The sequence below is a fragment of the Narcine bancroftii genome, chromosome 10, assembly GCF_036971445.1.
Source record: "Narcine bancroftii isolate sNarBan1 chromosome 10, sNarBan1.hap1, whole genome shotgun sequence".
Lineage (NCBI taxonomy): Eukaryota > Metazoa > Chordata > Chondrichthyes > Torpediniformes > Narcinidae > Narcine > Narcine bancroftii.
Window position 1 is genome coordinate 57,281,829 of NC_091478.1, and position 13,183 is coordinate 57,295,011.

Below are 13,183 nucleotides of genomic sequence, written 5' to 3' on the forward strand. Positions count from 1 at the left end.
TCCTCCCGCCCATCCGGGTACTCATTGTAGGCATAATGCGGGTTCACATGGAGCAGAGTCACTCGGTCAACCAAGGGGTCATTCTTTGAGTACCGGACGTGGCATCACAGGAGGACCAGACCAGGAACCGTGAGCCATGCTGGTATGGTTGTTCCCAATTCAGATTTCCTTGGGAAAGAGAACATCCTTTCATGGGGGTTGGCATTGGTCGCGGTGCATAGAAGGGAGCAGATTGAGTGTAGGGTGCTAGTGAGCACGTCCTGCCAGCGAGAGGTGGGGAGACCTTTGGACTGGAGGGCTTTCCAGACGGTGACCTTCTCTCTTTCAACCTGCCCATTATCGTGTGGGTTATAGCTCGGTGGTGCACCAAAGAAAAGGTACAAGGACTGCCTAAAGAAATCTCTTGGTGCCTGCCACATTGACCACCGCCAGTGGGCTGATAACGCCTCAAACCGTGCATCTTGGCGCCTCACAGTTTGGCGGCCAGCAGCCTCCTTTGAAGAAGACCGCAGAGCCCACCTCACTGACAAAAGGCAAAGGAGGAAAAACCCAACACCCAACCCCAACCAACCAATTTTCCCTTGCAACCGCTGCAATCGTGTCTGCCTGTCCCGCATCGGACTGGTCAGCCACAAACGAGCCTGCAGCTGACGTGGACTTTTTACCCCCTCCATAAATCTTCGTCCGCGAAGCCAAGCCAAAGAAGATAGCTGTTGGTCCTGGTTGAAGCAATACCACGCTCCAGAAGGTACTGCCGCAGCTCTGCGCTCATAAACGAGGACCCCCTGTCACTGTGAATGTAACTGGGGTACCCGAAGATGGCGAAGATGCTGTGCAGGGCCTTTGTGACTGAGGAGGTGGTCATGTCTGAGCAGGGCACAGCGAACAGGAAGCGGAAGTACTCATTGATGGCCATAAGGATGTAGGTATTATGGTTGGTCGACGGTAGGGGCTCCTTGAAGTCCACGCTGAGACACTCAAAGGGGCGGGTGGCTTTGATAACATGGGTGTTCTCCGGACGGAAGAAGTGGGGCACTCAGCACACACAGGGCAGGCTCGGATCATGGAGCAAACCTCCTCGACCATGTTGCGAGCTTTGACAAAGTGCGCGAACCTAGTGACCCCTGGAGAGCGCATCTGGCGGATTGTTGAGTTTACCAAGCCGATACAGTATGTCATAATTAACAGTAGAGAGTTCGATTCTCCACCTGGCGATTTTATCATTCTTGATCTTACCTTGCTGGGTATTACTAAACATGAACGAGACCACAGTGTAAAGTGCCTGCCAGTGAGATAGTGTCTCCAATGACGTACTGCTTCAACTATAGCCTGGGCCTCCTTCTTGACAGAGGAGTGTTGGTTCTCAAGACCCTGGAGAGTTCTGGTGAAGAAGGCTACCGGCCGGCCGGCTGACCTGGTTCAAAGTGGCCGCCAGTGCAAAGTCAGACGCATTGCTCTCGACTTGGAATGGGATGGACTCATCGAAGGCATGCAGCGTTGCAACGGCGATGTCTGATTTGATGCGGTCGAAGACTGCTCTGGCTTTGGTGGACAGGGGGAAGGAGGTGGTCTTGATAAGTGGCCATTCCTTGTCAGCATAGTGTGGAACCCATTGGGCATAGTAGGAGAAAAAGCCCAGGTAGCGTCTGAGTGCCTTCTGGCTGTGGGGGGGGGGGGGGGTGGGGGGCAAGTCCATGAGGGGACGCATGTGGTCAGGGTCTGGCATTACCACCCCGTTTTCCACCACACAACCCAGAATTGTGAGCCGAGTGGTCCGGAAGACACACTTGTTGAAATTGTAGCTCAAGTTCAGCCGAGTTGCAGTGTGAAAATATTTCTTGAGGTTGGCATCATGATCCTCTGTGTCATGGTCACAGACGGTGACATTGTCCAGATACGGGAAAGTAGCAGTCAGCCTGTTCTGGTCCACCATCCAGTCCATTTCCCGCTGGAAGACCGCGACGCCATTTGTGACCCCAAAGGGTACCCTGAGGAATTGATACAGCCGCCCATTCGCTTCAAAGGCTGTGAAAGGTCGGTCTTCTCGGCGGATCAGGAACTGGTGATAGGCCGAACATGTCAGTGGTGGAGAACACGTGGTATTGGGCGATCTGATTCACCACATCCATGATCCATGGAAAGGGGTTAGCATCCAGAAGCGTGAAGTGGTTGATTGTCTGGCTGTAGTCAACCACCATCTGCAGATTCTCCCCGTTTTTAACAAACACCACCTGGGCCCTCCAGAGACTCAAGCTAGGTTTGATAATGCCCTCATCCAGCAGTCTGCGCACCTCACTTGTGATAAATTTCCTTTGTTCATAACTATATTGCCGGCTTTTGGTGGCCACAGGCTTCCAGCCAGGGGTGAGGTTTGCGAAGAGCGCTGGCGGAGCAACTCGGAGGGTGGAGAGGCTACAGATGAAGCCCCGGGGCATGGGGGCAGGTAGCTCGGGCTGCCGCTGGCAAGAGGTTTCCAGGGTGGTGTGGTTACAGTCAGGGAATGGAGCGTGAGGCCCCCCCAAAGTGCAGGGAAATGGTTCGAAACTGGCACTGAAAGTCCAGTCCCTGCAGTACAGGGGCGCACAGTTGGGGAAGGACTAATAGTTTGAAGTCTGTGAATGTGATGCCCTGGACTTTCAGGATCACCACGCAGAACCCCTTTACCCCAGTCGAGAGGGATCTGGTCGCCAATGAAATCCTCTGGGCAGTGAGGAGAATAGCTAGTTTGCAACGGTGGGCCAGGTCTGGGGGGATAAAACTGTCAGTTGACCCCGAGTCAAATAAACAATTAGTATAGTGTCCATGCACTTTAATCAGTTCCATTGCTTTTGTGAGGGGATGGGGGCAGTCCTGGTCTAGGGTTGCTGATGCAGTGACTTGTAATGGGGACAGTGGAGTCCTACGTGATGACGTCACACAATGCGTGCTTGGTGACATCACAGAAACAGTTGGGCTGGAGTCAGCGTCGCGGAGTTGGTGCTGCTGCTTGCAGCCTGCTGGGGGTGTCAGCCAGCCAACGGTAAGTGCTGGGGGTCGCTGCTTGCTGTTGGTGGTGGGGCGGTCAGTCAGTCGATCGCGACGATGGGTACCAGGTCGGTCGCGGCGCCATGTCCCTGGTTGGAAATGTCAGTAGTGGCAGTGGGTACTGGGTCGGTAGCATCAGTCGTGGCGGTGGGTACCTGGTCGGCTGCCTCAGTGGTGGCGGGTCCCTGGTCAGCAGCATCGGTAGCGGCGGCGGCGGCGGGCTCAGTGGTGATGGCGGCGGCCACTGAAGTCGGGGCTGGGGCCTGGTCGGATGTTGCTTCGTGAGGGAGGGTGAAGCAGGCCCAACGTCATTGTGGCAAGGGTGGGTTGTATATTCGCGCTCAGTATCTGCCCCGTGACGTTAGACACTGCCGCGCAGTGGAGCCCTCACTCTCATTGGATGAGAGCTCTGAGGAAGAAGTGTTTGAATGGGAGGGTGGTGGTTGGGCTTCACACGAGGCACTGTGTTTGACGGTGGCCATTTTGGAGTGACATATTACAGCAAAGTGGCCGTTTTTAAGGCACTTCTGGCACCTGGCTTTTCTCGCCGGGACCTGGGACCTGGGACCTGCTGTTCTTGTCCCTCTTGTCGTAGAAATAACATTTTGGGGTCGCATCGGGCAGCGTAGTAGCAACCACAGGCTGTCGGTTTGCTGGGGGTAGTCGGATAGAGGGAGGGCATCCTACTCACATCAGAGCGTGGGGTACATACTTAAGACCGCATCCTCGATTGTCTCTGCGATCCGGATATCGTCCTCAAGGTTTTCTCCCACGTGCTCTAGCAGGCGCTACCTCACCTCATTCGATCGGACCCCGGCCACGTAGGCATCCTGAATGAGATAATCTGTTGTCTCAGCAGCATTCTGTCTGGGCAGGCACAGTCCCTGGCCATTGCCCTTAGTGCTTGAATATAAGTTCTACAGGACTCACTGGGCTCTTGCCTCCTTGTCGTTAGTTTGTACCGAGTTCACCGGTCGCTCGTAGAGTCCTTTCAGCAACTTCATGGCTGTGGCATAAGTGGTCACATCCTGGATGCTCTGATATACTCTCGGGGACACCATAGTCATCAATATTAGTAGTCGATGGCTTTCCTCTATCACGGTAGGGTCAGAGAGTTGTAAGTATGTTTTGAAGCACCTCACCCAGTGCTTAAAGTCATTCGAGGCTGGGTCGACGTCAAGGCGTTCCAGCCATAGCATACGCTCCATCCCTTTAAAACTTTCTAGTTAATAAAATTGTAGAGCGTGTCGAAAGAATCAAAGACTTGTTGATCCAAACCAAGGCTTTTATTAACCAGAAGACTGGAGCATATCACATGTAGGTCGACCAGTCCAGAATGACCCGGTATGGCTAGGAGCAACCCTTTAAGACCTGCCAGTAGCCAATCACAGTCATCCTACACTACAATCTGTACAGAAACACATTGATGATAGAATCTGTACTATCACAGTAAGTAAATAAGTCTTGTCTGGATGGCGGAATGTGGGGGAGTTTGTAAATAGAGAGAATGACACAGGTGAACATTTCTGTAGCAGATGGCTGTGTTATAACTCTTTCTGCCTCATGGTCTTTGAGCAATACTGTGAAGTGGGGAGACCCTGATTCAGCGGGGAGAGGGAGCGAGGAGCATTGAAACTATCTACTGCAGTCCTCACCACAGCTGATAAGCATGATGCAGCATCGGGACAGCGTTGATGCGCTAGGTGAACTCGAGGGAAATGGGGAATGACAATCCATATATTTAGTGCATAAATATGGTCAGAGTGGTAATCATGGGTTCAAGGACGAGGTGATCCAAGGGAAGGAGGAGAGAAATCATGATGTAGTAGCATTGACAGATTCTGTAAATGGGGATACAAGTGCATCATTTGTAATTATGACCAGGAAGGAGTTCATTTGAGAGGCAATTTAGCCCCTCTTGAATGGACGAAGGAACCAGACATCAAGGTCTATGTTGGGATAAACAGCAAGGAAAGGGATAAAAGGATGGCACGGTTGGTGTAGCGGTTAGCACAACACCTTTACAGCACCAGCGATCGGGACCGGGGTTCAAATCCCGAGCTGTCTATAAGGAGTTTGTACATTCTCCCTTGGGTCTGCATGGAATATCCCCAGGGGCTCTGGTTTCCTCCCACCGTTCAATTTGGAGGAGAGGGTGGTTAACTGGGTAAGCAAATATGCAGACAATATGAAAATAGGGAGAGTGGTGGATAGTGAGGAAGGTTTTCTTGGATTACAGAAGGATTTGGTTTGTTTGGAAAAGTGGGCTGAAAGATGGCAGATGGAATTTAATGTAGACAAGTGCCTGTTCCCTGCGCAAAAAAAGATAACCGAGCATGCCTAGGCTTCTATCAAATACCACAACTTTCTAGCTTATCACTTCGAATACAATGATTTACTTAGCTGCAAGGTCTCGACTGACAGTCTGTCAAACAGCAACTGGCTACGTTCTTGGTACCAGATATCTTTTTGTTAGATAACTGCATCTCTGAGCCCCATGGTGGAATTTAGCTTATGTCTGCTGATTTTTACATTATTCTCAAAGTAGGTTACTGATACTCAGCCTTGCATAGGCAAAAGGAGGGTCTAAATCCTCCATTACATTCCACCCCTTAGTCGCAGTCTGTCACTTACGAGACCTAACAAGCATTCGAGTACAGAAGGAGCGAAAAAGAGAAACCAAAATTATAATAATCACAAAAATAAGCAATAATGGGAGCAACCAACGGAGAATATTGTGGCCCAATCCCCCAAATGTACCAGTTAACCATGGAAAAGGATTCCAACCAAGGCTCAAACTATCCTTGTGGGCCATGATACTCAGATGATGAAGCTCACAAACAGATTTTGAAACATGCTAAACAATATCAGATATATTAGTGGATACATCAGGAACATACGAGCAACATTCAGAACTGACAACGGCACACGTGCCACCCAGTTTTGCTAAAAGAAAATCCAGGGCCATACGATTCTGTAAAGCCACTGTCCTGACAGCAGAGAGTTCGTGATTAAGGTAATTAAGGCCCTGACAGACAAAAGGGTGAAGGATGTCTCATTGGCAAAAGAACTCATTAGATCATATAATTTGTGAACCTCTTTGGAGATGCGAATAACGCCATAACCTGGGATCAAAGCGGCAAAGGAAATCTCGGCACCTGAGAGGGCACGTCTATGCCGAAGGACAGGGGACATACACAGAAGCGAGGGATGATCCTGTAAACGGGAAATATGATGCAGGTATGAGACGGCATATGCCAAATAGCAGCAACCACCCCAGGTAAGGGGTAGCCATGCAAAGGCGCGAGACCCACAAACCCAATAGGTTCCATTCATAGGGTGCTTAGAAATAAAAGGGGAATATGCCAGACAATCACTGTATCCCAGTACATTGGCAGGCTTGTCGGGGAACTTACAAAAGCAGACAGAGCCCTTCACATGTTGAGAAACAATAAAATAGGGGGGGGGGGGGCATATCATATTATAAGGAGGGGGTAGGAATATGCCATCCTCAAAAAATACCCAAAATGTCACTTAGATTAAAGAACTGGGCCTCCTCAGGAACAGACTTATTAACATCAATGTGAACCCTGCCTTTGGAGGGATCAAAATATTTCCAGGCAGCAACCTCCTTTCGGGTGAAAGGAATGGGGATCATGGGAATCCCTGTATGCAAGGGGCCTATGGTACAAATCCAACAATCAGAAACATTTAATCGGTGAGCGTAAGCATAGGAAACGTGGAGAAAGGAAATATCGGACAAATCTGAAGGAATGTTTGGTGGTGAAGTAGGCCACCAACCCTCCACAGAACAGGAATCCTTCCACCACTTAGCGACAGGCGATGCAGAGTTATTACAAGATATAAAGCAGGTACAAAAATGACCATCACAGAAGTAGGGGGCGACTCCTTCAGTTGGTCCACCCACAAACAGAATAAAGGAACCGTGACCGGCAATAACATTTATAATAAGTTGCACTTGAGGCGGGTGACCGAGGACTTCTTTGGTGTAATGCATCAGGCCGTGTCCCCCACGGGCAACTCCCTCAGAACGTCCTCGACATTACAAATCCAATTGCTGGCATCAAAGCAGCTGTTAAGCCAGATCAGCAGGAGTGCAAGACGGAAGACCTGGAACAAAGAAGCCTGACATATGTCACTCACGATGCCGTACGTGTTCAGTATTTAAACAAACTAAACCATCCTGGCCCTCAATAGCTACCCACCGAGTGTTACCCTAAGCAGGTGTCACTATTTCCCCTTTTACAGGAGGGTCACTACCTGGTGGTGCCACCCATACCTTTTGTCCGACATTCTCTAGCTCGGGAATGGGGGGCAATGACTGTTTTTCCTCTGGAATAGACTGTAGTTCAGAAGCGTGAAGAAGTCGGTGGAAAGGTGTACCTCCCTTTAAAGGGTGATGGTTCAAATTGTCGACTGCCTGCTGCAGCACATGGCACCACCACTTCAGGGTCCCCAGTGGTGTTAATAAACGAATTTGTTCCTTCAGTAAGCCATTCATTCGTTCAACTAACCCGGCAACCCGCAGGTAATAAGGAATATGGTGGACCCATAAGATACTGTTGTCAGTTGCCCAATCATAGATTGCCTTCCCAGAGAAGTGTGAGCCATTATCAGACTGAATCTCCTCTAGTACATCATAATGAGAAATTAAATGGTTTAGTCCTTGGATAGTCCCAGCCGTCTTGGTGGGAAAAGCAAAAACCAGGCCTGAAAAGGTGTCAACCATTACTAGGATGTAACTTTTACCCATACAGTCTGGCATGGGGCCTATGTAATCAATTTGCCAGACCGCAGCCGAGCAAACTCCACGTCTTATTCGGACCAGGAGGAACGGTGCGGGACTTCACAAGCTGGCATGCTGGACATGTACGCACGACCATGGGGACATCATCCTGATGGACGAATTAGGCATGTGTACGGGCCCACATAACTGATTCCTTCTCCCCCAAATGGCCACTCTGTTCATGTGCCCATTGAGCCTGGGGAACGGTATCGGTGTGGCTGATAGTGGCAAGCTGATCTGCTACTGCATTATGTTGTGCCATGTTCATCGTCGCATTGGTATGGGTGTCAATGTGATATATGGTTATCTCACGATGGTGGGAAGCATCCCACAACAGCTGCCACAACTGTTTGCCCCATACTGAGCGGTCATGTATCAGCCAGTCGTTCTTTTGCCAATCAGGCATTCATACCACTAGTCCATTAGCCACAGCCCAGGAATCAGTAAACAGGCGAAGAGGGTGATCATGGGGGTCTAGTGTTAAAGTGACCGCCTTCAACTCAGCATATTGGCTGAAGTCGCCATCCCCCTCCTCTGATAAGTGAGTTCCCGACCTGGGATGGTAAGCCACCGCCTTCCACTTCTACTCCTTGCACCCATCGGCTGCTAACATCAGTAAACCAGGCATCCTCTTGTTCTGCTGGAGTGAGCGAATCATATGGTTTACCCCACTGAACTGGTGAAGGGGGTAGGGGAGGGGGCAAGGTGGGTTCATCGTCCTCATGATGAGACGGAAGTTCGTGTATGCGGCCCACCCCTTCAGGCCCTCTGGTCACGCGACTCTGAATATACCACTTCCATTAAACAATAGAAGACTGCTGAGCCCGCCCAATCTTTAGATTAGCATCATTAGCCAGGACCCAGTTCATTATTGGAAATGCAGCACGCAACTGAAAATCTGCATCATCTGTCATTCTTTCCATCTCCAGCAGGGCCCAGTAACAAGCCAGTAAGTTGTTAAAAAGCAGAATAACGAGTGGCAGCTTCGGGTATGGTTCATGACCAGAATCCCAACAGGACTCGGTGGCCGTCTTGTTTCTGCCAGAGGCTCCAGGAGGCCACATGATTAGTAACGGAGACCTGTAGTTCATAGGGGGTATTTGGGATGCAGGGAGAAATGGGCAGGGCCTGAAGAATAGCCTGCTTGGTGGACTGGAACGCCCTTTCCTGATCGTTACCCCATAAAAAGTCCATTTTCTTTCAGGTAACCTTATATAGAGGACATAAAAGCAATGCCAAGTGTGGAATATGGTGTCACCAGTATCCCAATAACCCTAGGAAATGCTGGGTCTCCTTTTTACTAGTAGGAGTGGCCAAGACTGCGATCTTATTGTGAACTTTATCGGGAACCACCTGTTCTCCAGCATGCCACTGAAATCCAAGGAAAATAACTGTGGGACGGGCCCTGCACCTTGGCAGGGTTAATGGCCCACCCTCTTTGCATCAGGGTATCTTGGACACTCTCCATACCTTCCTGTACCATCTCTTCCGTGGCCCCTTCAATTATCACATCATCAATATAATGGTGAATCGAGAGAGAAGGCGATACTGGCACCACCTCCAAATCACGGGCAATTAGGGTGTGACAAATAGTGGGAGAGTGTAAATAGCCCTGAGGGAGGCGGGTGAAGGTGTACTGGCGCCCCTTTCAGGTAAAAGCAAACTGATCCTGTGAGACCTCAGCTATAAGAATACTGAAGAAGGCGTTAGCGAGATCAATGACAACATACCATGTTCCTGAGTTCCCAGTAGCAATGTTCTCAATAAGGGTAACAATGTCTGGAACTGCCGAAGCAAGTGGTGGGGCATGTTTGTTCAAAAAAACTATAATCAACTGTCATTCTCCAGGAGCCATCCGGCTTCTGGACCGGCCAAACAGGGCTATTAAAGGGCGTCGTTGTGGGCCTCACTACCCCTTCTTGCAAAGCATCGATGGTGGCAGTAATCTCTTCCTGCCCTCCAGGGAGGCAATATTGCGAAATGCATACTTTTTTCGGGGGGGGGGTGAGGGGGAGGCACCATTACAGGATCCCACTTAGCCCGACACACCACTAGTCTTTTGGTAATAGTCTAAATTCCAAATGCAAATCCCCCTTGGTTAGTATTAAGGGCCATACCGGACAAAATATTGATACCCAGGATACACTCGTCAGTGGCAGCCACCAGGGCATGTAACCAGATAGGGGAAGGGCCATCACCCACCGTGGCGTGAACTTTTATTTCCTTCGCCACGGTGATCGCTCCTCCTATCCCCTCTATTCGAAATGTCGGTCCAGTCCAGAGGTCGGGGTTACCAGGAATCACCGAGTGCTCCGGACCGGTATCGACTAAGGTCAAATATTGGCGGTCATTACCCCGACCCCAATGGATTGTTAATGGTATGTAGGGCCACGGTTCCCCGCATATCTGCCGTATCTCAATGGAGTAGACACGGGAATCCCACCCGCACCCTCATGCCTTAGTAGAGTTCGGGGGCTTCTAGGACCACATGCTACTATTATCGATAAGATCCTTTTTAACTAATTGTTGTATCTCATCACGGGTAACTGGAGCAAGAGAAGCCGGCTCGATAGGAGCAGCAGTGGGAGCAGAAGGCACAGCTCGGCCAGGAGGACTCATCAGCTGGGGATGATGTTCCCCTGCCTTCCTCTTATAAAGGGCATAAAGGACCACGGTAGGTTTCCCATCAATATCACTTTTAGGTACACCTAACTTTAACAAGGTTAGAAAAAGGTCCTTTCTTGTAGGTCCGTTATTAGTAGCAGCCCCTCTCCTTTCATCCTGCTTGTCTGATTTAACCTGGGTTGTACATGAGTGGATTTTACCTCCCAACTCTAATTCTCGAAACCCAGATAAGACAAGAACCACCTCAGATACAGAGTGCCCAATTAGCGGACTCGTTTCGTACAGTGGGTTGGGTGGAATGAACCAATCGGGTATGCATTCCGGCTGTGAACATCTCTTCGTCAGGGCTCCCCCCATGTACCCACAGCCTCAAACGCCCTGCATACAAGGCAGAGGCCAGGACCTGTTGACGAATTACTGCTATACCCTCCTCTGGGGTGCCCCAATTGTTCTTCAAATGTAAATCCCAATCTACTGGTGATGGGTATACTCGTAACAGGGCATCCCCTAGAGTGGCAAGTAAGTAATCCACCTCTCTTCCTCTACCCCGCAGCTCAGCAGTGACCTGGATATCAGTAGTCAATGTTCCTAATCCCAACAATTCCTCAGGGGTTAAATATACATTACCCCCTCCTTGTTCCAAAACACGCAGAAGCCAGGCCGCCAGTTTCTCCCATCTTTTGCCTTAATCGATCTCCAATGGCAACAAGCTCTTTTATAGAGAAGTCACATATCGTTGACTGCTCCCGACCGAGGCTGAGGACATCCCATAGAGGTGGGTGGGCCATAGAGCATAAGCAGGGGTTTGGGTACCTTCCCCTGGGTCCACTTGGGACGCCGGGGCATCTATCCCTTCAATCTCTTCAATTACATCATACCCCTTTCCGTCTTCGTCTGTTTGGGAAGTCTGCTGCCTTACGGGGCAGGCGTGAACAGCGGTTGGAGAGGGGAGTATGTCAGGCACATGCCGAGGGGTATCTGTATTATTACCATTGTCATCATTCCAGATATTCCTGTCCCAATCATCAATTACATCAGGATCATCGCCATTCCTTATCATGGCACGAATACGATGTGGATCGGGTTCTACCCCTTGCTTTTCCTTACCTGCACAGAGCTGCTGCCGGAGTTTAATATTTACGGCAGATCATTTGGACATGCTTATCCTCCCATTCTTTGGCTCGGTCCTGACTGGTGCGAACAATCTCGCTCACCATGGAACAGCGTTGTCGCATGGCTTCTATCTCCTCCTCTAGTTGCTCTCTCTTGTGCTAGGATTCTACTTCTTGCTGAACAAATTCTGCTTCACGCTGAACGGCGCGGCGTAAGGCTGTGGCCAGCAGCCAAAAACCGTCCGTCAGCGTCCCCTTTTTAACAGGAAATTTACTTTCTCGAAGGAGTGGCAACCCGCTCTCCCAGAGGTGCACTTGATGGATCTAACCTCTCATCCCAACTAATGGGTGGTCCCAACAAAGACAGGGTATTGGCCAACATGCCAAACCCATCGTCTTTGGAAGTCCATCCCGGAATCAAGAACTGCCCAGGGCTCACTTCTTTCTTTTGGCGAAACATCTCGAGACCAATCCTGCCGACTACGCAATTGTCCTGGGTACACTTATACCTCTCACTTTGTTCATTTTACATTGGTCACAGTGTTTGAGCTACCAAAAGAAAACAGAGACACACACGAGAGCACTTCAGTTTGTACAAATCTTTATTACAAAATCTTAAGCTGATTTCAAACTACAATATGCAAGCCCTTCCCAATTATAATTATCAACGCCTGGACTGGTCCCAACTGCCGAAGCGAGGCAATGTCCGCACACTTGTCAGGGCGCCGGTAGCTTCTCCACCTCCCCCGACCGGGATGTTGGTTTTACTCTAGAAGTTCTTCTTGCTGAGAGACGTTGCCACCCCTCAGAGAGTCTTGAGTCTTCAACAGCGGGACCACAGCTTATATTACCCAAAAATTGCTTACTCAAGCATCTAATCCCCGCGCAAAAAAAACCAGATAACCGAGCACGCCTAGGCTTCTATCAAATACCACAACTTTCTAGCTTATCACTTTGAATACAATGATTTACTTAGCTGCAAGGTCTTGCCTGACAGTCTGTGACCAACAATCCCATCAATCTCAAACAGCAACCTGCTAACAAGCAGGAAGATTAAATGTTCTTGGTACCAGATGTCTTTTTGTCAGATAACTGCATCTCTGAGCCCCATGGTGGAATTTAGCTTATGTCTGCTGATTTTTACATTATTCTCAAAGTAGGTTACTGATAGCCTTGCATACGCAAAAGCAGGGTCTAAATCCTCCATTACACTGGGTAAGCAAATATGCAGACAATACGAAAATAGGGAGAGTGGTGGATAATGAGGAAGGTTTTCTTGGATTACAGAAGGATTTGGTTTGTTTGGAAAAGTGGGCTGAAAGATGGCAGATGGAATTTAATGTAGACAAGTGCGAGGTGCTGCTTTTCGGGAAAAAAATAACCAGAATAGGACATATGCAGTTAAGGGGAGGGCATTGCAGAATGCAGAGGAACAGAGGGATTTTGGAGTTATGGTACAGAGTTCCATGCAGGTGGATTCCCAAGTAGACAGGGTGGTTAAGGCATATGGTATGCTGGCCTTCATAAATCATAGAGTACAGGAGCTAGGAAGTGATGCTGTGGCTGTTTAAGGCATTGGTGAGGCCAGGTTTGGAGTATTGTGTTCAGTTCTGGT

At 49.6% G+C, this 13,183-nt stretch overlaps 1 protein-coding gene across 10 annotated transcripts in view; it reads left to right on the top strand.

The window, feature by feature from the left end:
• Nucleotides 1–13,183, top strand: part of LOC138744586 (L-fucose kinase) — a 443,124-nt gene that overhangs the window by 427,352 nt on the left and 2,589 nt on the right. The window lies entirely within an intron of this gene.